The sequence below is a fragment of the Patiria miniata genome, unplaced genomic scaffold (assembly GCF_015706575.1).
Source record: "Patiria miniata isolate m_02_andy unplaced genomic scaffold, ASM1570657v1 HiC_scaffold_20, whole genome shotgun sequence".
Taxonomy (NCBI): domain Eukaryota; kingdom Metazoa; phylum Echinodermata; class Asteroidea; order Valvatida; family Asterinidae; genus Patiria; species Patiria miniata.
In genome coordinates this window covers 10562546-10576475 of record NW_024037059.1, presented here as the reverse complement: position 1 = coordinate 10576475, position 13930 = coordinate 10562546, and the positions used below count along the sequence as shown (strand labels likewise).

The following is a 13930-nucleotide window of genomic DNA, read 5'->3' as shown; positions in this document are numbered from 1 at the left end:
TCATGTAAATCAATTTGACGAATTTAATTTCTCAATGACAAGGTTTGGCGTAGACGAGACGAAATTGAATACTCTGTGACAAAAACGTGTGTTCATCGTTTGAATTTGCTTGAACTGCATTTGAAATTGTCTGACAACAGACAAAATGAAGCATATGAAGTGCCCTAAATCGATATTCATGGACAAATTTGAATATTAGAAATAAACGATAAATGTTTAAAATAGCTGGGGAAAACCTATATTGCCTGGCAAGCACTCATTGCGTGCAAAAAGGTTTCTGACTGTCAATAGAGGGCGCTGTTTCTTACTTTTTTCCTCATGCAGAATTTTCGGCGTTTTTATCCCAGATTTTCTCATTCTAAAACAAACTGTGGGTCGGGGAACAAAGTTTTTTCGATATGGTACATCATAAACGACATGTCTGGAAAGTTTTATAAAATTTGGTGGACCAGATCGCGTATCTCGAAAACTAAAGCGTTTTCGGGCTCTCGTTCCACGGACTACTCTTGATCTACAGAATTTAGAAATACCAATAGCTCATTTTTTTAAATTTCCTTTTTTTTTTAGTTTTCATTTTGTGGTGACGGGTCACAATTGGATGTTTTTTACACAACTCCAACAAACTGTATCATTTGCTTTCAACAGTATAACAAGGAGGAGATCAAGTGGTCACATCTGCTGCAGCTCTAGGACTGGGACGTCGGCATGAAGAGGAGTTCCCCAGGACTGAGGAAGCTTCACAAGCTGACATACAAGCACCTGTACTTTGTCACCTTCTCTGAGAATGCACGTGTACTTGGCAGCACAGGTGAACAAAAGGTTTTAATATGATGCACTTTTCCAACAAAAATAGAAGTCCTTGGGTAAAAACAGAAAATGAAACGTCAGAAATTGTTGTCACAGCCAGAGAAATTAGATAATCAATTGAATGAACTAATCTTTCAATTAGGGGGGAAAAAACAGAAATTCTGGATTCTAAAGTAGGTAGTAAGGTTGCAACCCCCCCCCCCCCCCAACATCTCTTTCAGTAAGTATCCTATCGTGACTTGATTTTAACAGATACCAGTACTTTATGAATTGGCAGGTCCTGAGCAGCACAGTTGCAAATGCGCTGGAGTCCTATGGGCAGGTTGGAACGACCTCAACTGTCAAGTTCATCAAGATGTTTGATAAGTTTTTCGACTGTTTGAATGTCTCGAATATGTGCCAGTGAGCACGCACAAGAAAACCGGCTTTGGCACCAAACACAAGTGTAGATGATTGGCGGTTTGAGGTGAGTCACTTGGAGTTCAGATAACCACAAAAATATATTAACCAGTTTGCGTGGGTTGATGTATATACACGCAAGAAGTTAGGCCCGAAACATCTGTCAGCAACCCAAGCAGTAAATATCAGGGTGTGCTACATGTACTAACAGATGTCACCTGAACTCGTCTGGCAGTGAGGTTTGTGAAAAATAATCCTGTGCCTGGGTCTAGCAACTGTCAAAATAAACCCAGCCTGAACTGGTTTATACATGTACATCCATGCTCAAATTAACCGCGGCAACAGTAACATTCAACTAATATTTTATTTTACGAAGGATTTCTTGGGCTTCTTGTGGGAGTGGGAGGATGAAGTCCAAGCTCTGCCAGATGTGGACAGCACGGCGCGTAAGAAGATGTGCCTCAGCATTGAAACTTTGGACGGTCTCCAGATAAGAGGTAATTGTTGTTTTTGCCATGTGCAATCACTCCTTTGTGAAAGTGTACTGCATTCCTGCCACTGCCAGGAACATCTGCGTACTTCAGGAGACATGTTAATTGTTCACGTTTTTAACAAACTCTATTTTACTCTCTTTGTTATTATACTTAACTCCTTCGTCGAGTTGGCAAAGGGCTTGCTAGATTCTAGCTTCCTACTCACTGAGAAACTGAATCAGAGGGGTGCTGGAGGGGCCTGTGACAACCAAACAGTTGAACAATTTGGTCATAATATGCTGGTGCTTCATGTTGCCTCTGCCTGTGTAAAGGCATCCAAGTGAGGGAACTCCAGGAACAAAGAAAGACAGGATGATGGCAATTAGCCTGTTGCGGGTACCCGCCCGCGGAGGCCAAGAACCGGCTCCATTTTATCGGGTCGGGTACCTGTAACCGAATTTATAAATTTCGACGCAACGTCCGAGACAAAAAAACCCACAAGTACGTGCATTCAAATATCGCCAACAGAAGATTTACAAAGTTCAGAGTGAGTTTACCGACGATTCCAAAACTCCATTTTGCAGTTTATATTTTGTTTTCAGTTTTATTTAGGTTTTATTTTATCTTTGATGCGTCTCCAGAAGCCCGAAAGTGGCGAAACACGATAGTATCAACCTATTGTTTGTGTTTGTAATAAAGCTTCTTGTAGCCGCTAGCCAGGAAATCATATTCTTTGATGCGCCGCAGATGGCGGGTAGTACCCATAACAAGTCCGTAACCTAAGATTTACAAAGTTGAAAGTGAATTACCGATCATTCACTGAAAACTCCATCTTGCGGTTTTTAGTTTGTATTCAGTTTTGTTGACTATCTTTGAAGTTTGAATTGATGTGTCTCCAGAAGCACGAAAGTTGACCCATCATGTTTTTAATAAGTTTCTCGTAGTGCACCACAGATGGCGGAATAAACAAACGTAGTCTAAGTGATTGGCGTTTTAATTGCAGTCACGAACGATAAAAAAAGATGACAAAATGTTAGCCCAAGCTACTTTGCTGTGTCTGGCTTTATTTTCAAATACGGGACCAACTCTATCTTTGCTAAAAGGTACGTTTAGATCGCTGTGTATTTTTTTTTAACATTCAGTGTGTGCACGTGAATTATGATTTAAGAATAAAACTGGCGCCTGGCGCCGACGTGAAAACATAAGTTTAGATTATATTTGGAAGTCGTATGAAGATAGATAGTTTATGTTTAGATAGACTTGCTTGCATTGAATGGTTTTAAAAGCAGTTTGTTTATGAATAAGGTATACGATAAATATCCTTATTCATGCAAATTGTTTGATTGGGTTTACTACCCGTAGGGAGAACTCTGGTCATTTTTTTAACTTAATTCTTGATTTGGTTTACCCCTTTTTAGAATCTATTTGGGGAATCGACAGAACGTGCTCAAGCTTTTGAAGCAGACCCAAGAAATTAAGTTACTTCACTGTTGAATGGTAAACTGATTTTTGACTATATTTTTAGTTTAAAGTAAGAGAGTGATAAACTCTACAGTAGGTTTTTACTCTTAAACTTATTATTTTTTTAAATATATTTTGCAGAACTGAAGAAAAAGAAGAACTCTGACAAGAGGAATTCTGGCAGAGAGGACTACAAAACATCTAACAACCAACACCCTCCACACACCACCTTTAAGCACACCGGTAAGCGACGATACAAAACCCCAGATGGACGTACAACTACAATACACCCACGAAAAAAAGGCAATACACCCATGAAGAAACGCAATACACCCACCAATGGAGCAAGCACAAGATAAAAAAAATAAGGGCACATAGAAAGTATCACCAAGAGATGATAACATTTCTTGGTGAGTTAGAAGAACAAGGCCCTAGCGTATATTTATCAATACCCAAAAAACCAAAAGGGAATATTCGATCTCTATTAGATAAACAAACAACATCTAAGCTTACTGGAAATGATCTGCATCTATATTTAATTGGTAAATTAAAAGAAGACTTCTCTCAGGAAAGCCGCTGTCCTTTAGTTGAATTATGTGAAGTAAAAAACCTGGAGGCAGCCCATAATTATCTTGTAGCTGCCTATGATAGAGTTACGCGACATGAGGCCCTCACTATCCGTTTTTATCTAGACTACGGAAGAGTACTTCATATTGCTCATGCGATTCATGCTTATGAGCAACCATTACAATCCTGGGAAGACTGGTTAAAAGACAACGTAGGTATCCAGCGGTCTTACGCGAATAAGCTACGCGTGATTTCACATTTATTATGTGACTATCCCTTGTTTAGGCTATTAGGACTACCATTTTACAAACTTTACAGCATAAGAAAAGAAATTAAACTTATGTTGCAAGTCTCACATATCGCCAATATTTGGAAACAAAGTACATATAGGACTACCTGATTATACATTGCTTTGTCATGACGTTAGTCGATATGTTTTTGTATATAACCCATCGGGTACAAAATGTGTACAAAGGCACTGCTTGTCACGATAACTAGACAAGGCTGATCGTTATATGAATCATCAAAGTTGTTTACATGACAAGTATTTTATTGTATTCGGTCCGAGTATGACCATTTAACAATAGAGTGTGGTTTTATTGTATTCGGTACAAGGCTGATCGTTATATGAATCATCAAAGTTGTTTATATGACAAGTGATTTCTATTGTATTTGGTCCGAGTATGACCATTTAACAATAGAGTGTGGTTTTATTGTATTCGGTACAAGGCTGATCGTTATATGAATCATCAAAGTTGTTTATATGACAAGTGATTTCTATTGTATTTGGTCCGAGTATGACCATTTAACAATAGAGTGTGGTTTTATTGTATTCGGTACAAGGCTGATCGTTATATGAATCATCAAAGTTGTTTACATGACAGGTGATTTCTATTGTATTCGGTCCGAGTATGACCATTTAACAATAGAGTGTGGTTTTATTGTATTCGGTACAAGGCTGATCGTTATATGAATCATCAAAGTTGTTTACATGACAAGTGATTTCTATTGTATTCGGTCCGAGTATGACCAAGTCTATTTGTGTATGATTTATTAAGTGTGGTGCCTAGCAACGTGAATGCTTTTTAAAAAGACTTTGATATTGTTGTTTTAAAGTTTATTATTGTTTGTAAATCTTAGTAAAATTTGTGTAAATATAATTTGTTTCTTCAAGGTTTTTTTTGTTTGTGTCTGAGTATTGTTTATCCTACAGAGGGCGACATTCATTGGTGGTGAGGGATTATAAACAGAGGGCGGCATTTAATTTTTATGATAAGGGGTTAATGTACCGATAAAAACAGAGGGCGCTATTTATAAGCGCTAAGAGGTCTGATTTCAATTATATAAAGAAAGGTGCTGTTCAATAAAAAAAAAAGAGAGGGCGATATTTATTTATTTAAAAATGCTATCATTTTTATTTAAAGTTTATTAAATAGATGGAATACTTTGGGACGCCACAACTTGGGGATAAGTGCGATCACCATATAATCATCGAGAATGTTTTTTAGTTTGTGAAACGTGTGGTGAAGTAGTCACACGTTATTTTGATTTTTCGGCAGAAAATGCGCAAGAAGATCGTATCAATTGGTCAATTTTAAAAAGAAATAAAAGAAAAACTGCGGAAAAACTTATTTTGTAGGTGTGTCCAGAGCAAGACTCAGAAGATGTCCAAGAAACAATCAATAAATATAACGAGCTCGTTAATTACAAAACATTGAGGGGAAACGGATGTGTCAAACGCTCGTTAATAGCCGCGAGTTTCCATAATGTAGTTGGATTAGACAAAGAACGAGTTAGAGATTTATTTAAAGTGACTCAAAATCAATTTGATAAGGCACTAAAAAGATATGATGACCACTACAACAAAGGCGGGGCCGAGGGTAACACCCTAAGAGGTGAAATAGAGGTATAACTCGGTGGATCGCTTTCATAATGTTTATTTACCGAGAATTTGAACTTGTAAGTTTTTCGATAAGAGATTTTTTTTCTTTTGCCAGCCGTTCGTCTACCCGTTTTTTAACTTCTTTTTCAAAGTCTGTATCGTTTTTAATTTTTTGAAGCTTTGTGCTGGTCTTTGTTCTAATTTTTTGTTTAAGCTCGTTAAATTTTGCGAGCTCTCTCGTAATCAATATAAACTCTTCGTGCGATATATCTCCGTCATTGATGGCTTGAGACACGTTTTCTTCAATCGTGTTAAGTTTGGAGTCTGCTAATATTTTAATCTGGTCGTGCTTTTTCAGCTTGGCGGATAATCGCTTAGACGCGATTCTAAGCAGAATATCTACACCAAAAGCGCCTATAAACGTTCCTTCTAGCACCAATCCAACGGGGGCTGATATAACACCCAAGAGAGCGGGAATACTGACAGCCCCCGCTATAGCCCTCAATCCTTCTAATCCTATCTCTACGTAATTAATAGTGTCGATCATTCTCTTTATTTTTTTATAAGTGCGCTCTCGGTGGTCTCTCTCTTTCAAGATTAAAGATCGAATCTCTTCAATCTTTTTAAGTCTGTACACTTTTGTTTCTTCGTTACTATGTAATTGGAGTACATCTCCAGCCAGAAATATCGAGGTATAACGCCTTACCATCTACACTCATGTTTTTAATATAAAAAGATTTTAAAATTAAAAGATCTCCAACTCGATAATGATACCCTTACCCTTATTGTTGAATACCTGTCCTTTTTCACCGCTGATAGAAAATGCCAGTTTGTCGATTATACCGTTTTTAAGATTTTTGAATCCCTCGGCTCTATCAATATCGGGTTTGCACGTAGCCACGGGTACGATTTTTAAGATGTCAGAAGGACGACCATTAAAAAAGTTTTTACTCGTACTTAATTGCGGGAGCGAATAAACAAAATTTAAACGGATTAACGTCGTAAGACCCCGTATACACCACTTTGGGTACCAGTCTTCCTTTGGGTAAATTGAGTAATAGAGATACTTCTCTGTTCAAGCGCAATTTGAGATTTACGTCGGTTATCACCAACGTCACCTTTTTAGATTCTCTAAATATTCGAAAACATACCCCGGGTTTAGAATTTAAAATGAAATCGAACCAATTGACGTCGTACCACCCCGGTGCTATTATGACCGAACCGATACTTCCGAGTGGTAACGGCGCTAAATGACTCGGAGGAATAAAATCTAAATCATCACCCGTCACGATAAGACTTCCTCTTATAATCACCCCTGCTTCTCTACTATCTCTCAACTCGCTCGCACCCATTTCTCCTTCAATAAACTTTAAAGCCAATTCCTCACCTTCAAAGATTTTTCTTTCTCTAACATATAATATTCTTACTAAAGATTGAAGCGTATTAAGTTCTAATTCAGTTTTTGGTATTTCTGAAGACATGGCGGCTAAAATCAACCCTCGCCGTTCAGTTATAATAGCTCTTTTTCTTTTGTTTGATTCTAAAACGGATTCTAGTTTATCGTCTTCGTACGCTTTTATAAGATCGTTTATAGTTTTTTGTAAAACATTTTCATCGTTAAATAAAAAGTGGTATGGTATATCGGGTAACAATCGCTCTATAAAATCTCTATCCGGCGTTCTTATGTGTACATCTGAAAGAAACTCCGGGGGTATGAGGGGAGGTTTATCTGTGGTAAACGCGGGTCTCCCATCTATTTGCGTAAACCAATCAATCTCTGTGGCGCTGGAAATATTAAAATATCCCGCGTTAAACAACACCCTTTTTACGCGTACAGATTTTTGACCGTTTAAATTATCTACGACGTCTTCTAATTTAAACGTCTGCTCATTTTGAAACAAGTGAAACGAATGCATTTATTTAAAAGTCTTGTTATATTCAAACTGAAACTAAAATAATGAGTGATTTGGAGTCGTTAAAAAAGAAGATACTAGGTATAGCTGATCAGGTAACGAAACAAGTAAATCAAAATGTAGCCAAGGCAAACGAGTTAAAGCATCAAGTTGCATCCCAAGCAAAGTTTTTAAACAGCACTAAAACCAGTGAACTGGAGGTCATAGTTAATAATACCAACGGATTTTTAACCATGTTTCCTGACTTAACCTCGGACTATAAATTGCCTCACGTTGAGACAGACGAGGATGTAAATCGTTGGAAATCACACCCCATGTCGTTTTATCAAAATCAGTTAAATTTGCGATCTACTGCGCTACTACGGGCTGCGGTATTGGATTCGATCTTTTAAACGCGGGCAACCGTTACGTTTGGGCCATCTTTAACTTTCATTTATATTTTACGGTTAGAAAGATCCTGTACGACTTTGCCGCTCCTTTACCGGGAGATGACGCATTTAACGCTCTAGACAACAGTTATAATCACAGAGCATTTACCGATACCTGTTTGTTGTTTGGCATAGATCAAAACAAGTCTTTTAAACAGACAAGAGACACAAAATCTAACGGTTTGGGTACCTCGTATAGCTTTAATAAGGGTAAGTTTGTGGCGGTTGGTGAATACGATAGAGCATTACCCAACAACCCCAACGTTATTTACGGCGGCTACCACGGTCTAGATAGTCCTAAAAAGAGTGGAAGCAGTTACGTTCCTTGGACGGTTATTTACATCGAACAAAATGAATCAGTACAAAAGGCTTGGTTAGATTTTATACCCGACACGAGTTCGTTTACCCCCGCGGGTAAATAAAGATCAACGAATCGATCAGATCTTACGTGTACGCTTTACTCGGTGCACAGGCTCAAACAAAAACGAGAGTATTATCACCGGGCACCGGATTAGACGCTCAGAGACAATTTAACGTCATCGTTGAAGATATCATCAATGCAGTAGACGACATTGAAATGAGTATCGATCAATTTCAAGACTCTTTGCAGTATGCCAGAACGCCTTTAAATTTTGTCGTGAAACTGGGGTTGTATTTAATTCCATCGGATATGAACTTGAGGGTTGGAACGCACGACGGCTATAACAACAATCTTCAAATCGCTACCCAGATTATGAAAACTGGTTTGGTGCCAGATTTAAACTCACAACCTCAACCGGACGACTCTTTTGATGACACCGATGACGTCGCGCCACCAAAACCCCCAGAGCCTATGACGAACGATATTGTATCACCAACACCATCACCAACACCAGCACCAACACCAACACCCTCGCCTACAGTTTTAACCCAAGAACCCACGAAACTACAAACTCACCAAGACGAAAAATTATCGTTGACGGTAGGAATGTTGGCTATCGTTGGTATGGGTATTTTGGCTTACGAGGCAACGCGATAAGTCACACTCTAATCACAAAAAAAAAATAAGCCTTACCAACTTTGTGCTGGTAAGGCTTATTTTTTGTGTGTTTTGTTTGTAAACTTGATTACAACTATTACTACCATCGTTTTTGCAGGTACGCAAACACCAAGGCCCCCACACCCAAAAACAAAGCCCACACGTGTTCGGCCAACCACGATACGGACTTACTCAGCGCATTAAATATCCAACTAATTACGCTGCCAATGATACCAGGCAGAGCACCCAACGCGCTCACTCCGAGTTTTTGAAGAGCAGATGCAAAATTAGCGAGTTGTTTTGAAATCCACTCTTTGATAACACCTTTTGGTGTTGGTGTTGGTGTTGGCGATGGCGCGGGTGGGGCGCCTGCACCTCTCACGCTAGCGACAATGCTACTCACTATTGTGCTGATGGCTAAACTGAAAGCGGCTAAAATACTCACTCTACGGTCACACCTTGTTCTCTAAACAGAGTTCTAATCTTTTCCGCCAGAGTCGTGTCGTCGCCTAATATTTTATTAATCGTTTCTTTGATTCTAGCGATCTGACTTTTGAGTCCTTGTTCGTTGGCTTTTGCGGCTTCTAATCTGGCGGATCTTTCAACGTTCAAGTCTCTCAATTTTTCGTTTAACTCTCGTCGACCCTCTTCGCTGTGAGATTCGTCGAGTTCTTGTCTCGTGGCTGCAATCTCTCGGTCTAGTTCTGTGAGACGTGATAAATTAAGTTCTAGGTTACCTCTCAACGTCTGAAGAGTTTTATCTTAACCCCGGAGTTCCACCCGGGAGTTCTCTGTGATTCAATCCTTCCGTTTGAGCGCCGGTGTCTTGTTCTAAATCGTCTATAATCTCGATTACCTCATCGGTGACTCTGGGTAGTTCTGTCATGGGGGATACTCGCAGGAGTATCAAAGTTGTCGTCCAGATTGGTCTCTGCTACATCATCGTCGTTATCATCTTCATCGTAATCGTAATCATCAACGGGGTCAAAGTCAAATCCTCCTTCAGCCATTTATTTAATAAACCTATTTAAATTATACCGTTTTCATTATACTGCCCGGTAGTATACCCTGGACCACCAACCAATTTTGCGTGGCCAGAGCTCCACTTATAATACCCGTCAATTTACCCGCATCTTCTACGCTTAGTTTGCTTAAATCCGGCGCTTTCATTTTGAGTAGTTTATTTCCTACCATGGCGTATCCCATCAAGAGACCCGATATGACGGCTCCGTGATAAATCGTATTAGCTATTCCGTTGGTGTCAAAGTTACTCATCGTTTTTAATATAACAATTTTTAAATTGCTGGTTTATTCCATGTCTAGCGTCTTGGGGGCGCTGGGTGTAGTGGGTTGCGTGACTACCGGCACTGGCTGTACTACCAGCGCAGTTGCCTTACTTTTTAGTACCAGCAACCCCACTCCTATTATAGACGCTATAGCCCCCCCACATCGCCCAAGAGTTGTAGTCTGGTGAGCTAGTAGCTTCGTCCGATGTTACGTTCATTTTTGCTAATTTTAATTTCATCTGTCTATTGTGCTCGGCTAAAGCTTTACCCTGCTGAATTCGTTTAGGATTTTTAGTCTTGGTCACTCTCGTTACCTTCGGTGATGGCGTTGTTTTTATCGGTTGGGGCGTCTCTGTCTCTGCTGGTTGAGCTGCAGGCGTTGCGATAATCGTAGCAACTAGGGGTGATATTAAAGTTCCGTACTTGTAACAAACGTCGCTCAACAAACCAGCCATACTCGCGCTTATAATAGGATCAGAACTCAAGTCGTTGGTGAGTTCTTCTTCAGAATCTATAGTGACGTTATATCCTAAAACTTGTACAGGTGTAACAACAGCTAACACTCTCGAAAATAGACTTAAAGTGTATTTACCAACGGTTTTAACGATTTCATTTCCAAATTTAGTTTCATACAGATGATACAGCTTTTTGAGTTCTTTACCGTCAAGAGCTTCGATATGTTTAACAGTGTATTCCTTTCCCAAGTACTTTCTAGAGTTTCCGGCTGCTACGACACCGCACAAACGATCTTTATGTTCTGCGTTGTGATCTTGTTCGTTCGTTAAAGTAAGTTTTAGGTCCTCCATTTAATTAGAAACGAATTTAATTTTGTTGCAAAAGCGAAGGTATTCGTAGGTGTAAAACGATAAATTAATCGATATGACGATAATAGCCAAAAACTGCAAATACTTGAATATTGCTATCATTTACTATAAAGCTAGTTATAAAGCTAGCTGTAATCAGCTGAGTAGTTAGTTGTAAACAACTCAGTAGTTAGTTGTAAAGACCTCAGTAGTTAGTTGTAAAGACCTCAGTAGTTAGTTGTAAACAACTCAGTAGTTAGTTGTAAACAACTCAGTAGTTAGTTGTAAACAACTCAGTAGTTAGTTGTAAACAACTCAGTAGTTAGTTGTATAGACCTCAGTAGTTAGGTTATTAACCTACTCAAGTAGCTCATAACTAACTGGAGGTTCGGTGTATACGACCAATTTACTATATTTCACATCTCTCAAACGTCGTTTTATATAATCTCGTTCTTCAATCGGTACGATGTCATTTTCGTCTAACGCTTGATCAAACGATGTTTTATCTTTGCAGTAAAATAACGCCAACCAAGCCGTGTTTTCTCTATAATCTTTTAAAACGCTGTTGTACTTTTGGGTCAGTAACCAACAGCTGTGATTTACGTGTCTTCCGCTAAACGCCATCTTGCTTAGCGCGCACGTCTTTTTACGATATTTAATCTCTTGATCTCGAAGAGCAATCGTCCACGATAAACAACGTGGGAAGACCTTCGAATTCTTTCCTGTAAAAATCGATCGCTTCGTTGAGCGTCATCTTGTACAATTCCGGATCGCAAAGATATCTCGGGGTCTGCGTGAACCCACTTTCTTTCGATGTACGTTTTATTTTTAAATACTGTAGGGCAAATGATGACTATCGCTTCAAATGTATTTTTATAGTCTAACTCTAACAGATCCAAAATCCATTTGGTTTTACCCGAATTTGTTTTGCCGACGATTAAAGCGCAATGCGGTTGTGTCATTTTAACTTAACAGAGATTTAAAATTTCCGTCTTCCAAGTTCAATTGAGCATCCATGACTAAAAATACGTACATCGTGAGGTCACCTTGACTTTCGGCTTCTCTGTTAAATTGAATGTTGATGCCTCCTCCGTCTCCGAGTTTCCTACCGGATCCGTGAGCGGAATTGTCGTCGTTGCTTCTAAAATCGAGCCACAGACCGTACTTGTCTTTTAGATAGTCTCCGAAGTCAAAACCCGTCAAATTGAAGTCTTTAGCTACTCCGCGCCCGCTTTCGGTATCGCTGTCTCCAAAGAACTTGCTAATTTCATTCCAGTGTTGATACTGAAACATGCCTTGACTGTAGAGTTGATTGGGTTTACCTTCTACGGTCACCAATGTTTTGGTTAGTTTTGGATTGTAAAATCGCTGTGGATTTTTGACCGCTGGATCTTTAAACAAAAAGAAAATACCCTTGAGACTCCTGATGGGTTGATTGACGCTGACGTTCCAAAGCGTGTCCGATTTGTTGACGGATCTAACTTCTAGCGAGTGGATTTTATCAAACAGATATTGCATTAACCCCTTGTGTTTATTCCTGATGGTGATAGCTAGGTCTCTGTTGGTCACCACTTCGTATTCGAGAGACAAGTCTGAGATAGAATACATCGCCGCCGTATCTGAACTGTTGACTGCTTTTTCGTGATCGTTAAACTTTATCTCGTACGTCAGAGGTTGTTTTAAACCGCTGGGGTAAACAGGGTGATGCGAAGTCAGTATGTCAATGTCTAGGGGAATATATTCTGTTACCATAGGCATCCGCGATAGCTTGATCCTTACCGTTGTTGGTGCCCGCTTTAGCATCTTCAGCCCCAGTTCTTAGTTTAGACACGTTTTCTTTTTCTATGCCCACCATGTTTCGAGTTGTCGAGCTGTTGAGCCAAATGTCTTTAAAGTTGTGATACATGTCGGCGTGACGATAACTCACAATTTCTTGACCTTGAAGCCTGACGCTGATTTCGCTGACTAAATTTCTGCCCAAATTTTCAAAAATGGTTCTATTGTTGTCGCTTCCACCGTCGAGTTCTAAACTGAAAGCTAGTTTAGAAGTGCCGGGTACGATCACGTCGTCTACACCCAATTGAGAAAACTTGACCCTCAGCGTTTGCCCCGCCGATATACTACTAGGATTGTGGGTAATGACCACCTCTTTTCTCTCACCCTTGATAGATCTGGGTATTTTTAATAGCCTGCTGGGATTGAGCTTTTTTCCATACGCATTCATTTTATTTATACGAGTTTTAAATTTAAAGGTATCTGTAAGCCAAGAAGCCCACCAATAGCGTTCCTCCCGCGATAAACACCAGTTCTTTTTCTATTTGTTGGTCGCTAGGCTCGTAAAAATCTTCGAGTAAAAATCTACGGGTAGTTCGGTAGATTGTCCACTCACCTCGTTGTAGTAACGCAACGCTCAGTCTACGTTGGAAAATGTTTCTTTAGAGGCATTTTGTTTTCTGATACGTTCGTTGAGAAAATCTAGATATTTCGTTCGTTCTCGTTGCCACTTATCTCTGGCGGCCGAGAGTTGTTCTATCGCTAAATCGTGTCTCTTACACTCCTCGTCGCTCTGTTTCAGATTTGAAAATATAAAGTTTGAACCCGTAAAAGCTAAGGCGTTGACGATCGCACCTCCTAACATCATAGCAAGGCTAGCCATATTATTATAAACGTCTTTTATATTAAATAATATGCAAACATTATCTAAACTGTATTATAGCCCGAGCGGATATTGGAGAGGTGAAAGTGCCGTCGACCATTTACACGATAAAACCAAAATCAATAAAAAGGTAATCAGAGATTGGCTTAAAAAACAAGCGATTTGGCAAATTTATCTGCCGGCTCCTGCGTATGTACCCAGGCCTACGAGTACATCGCAAGAGTTTGAAAAACCAAA

General features: G+C 39.5%; 2 long non-coding RNA genes across 2 annotated transcripts; both read left to right on the top strand.

The window, feature by feature from the left end:
• The first annotated feature begins 708 nt into the window (after positions 1–708).
• Positions 709–1675, top strand: LOC119729363. Its single transcript, XR_005271236.1, has 3 exons — positions 709–808; positions 1085–1273; positions 1583–1675. It is a non-coding gene; the product is annotated as an uncharacterized LOC119729363 (long non-coding RNA).
• Positions 1676–2736: 1061 nt separating this feature from the next.
• LOC119729362 lies at positions 2737–3382 on the top strand. The gene is made up of 3 exons (XR_005271235.1): positions 2737–2782; positions 3098–3176; positions 3282–3382. It is a non-coding gene; the product is annotated as an uncharacterized LOC119729362 (long non-coding RNA).
• The last annotated feature ends 10548 nt before the right edge of the window (positions 3383–13930 follow it).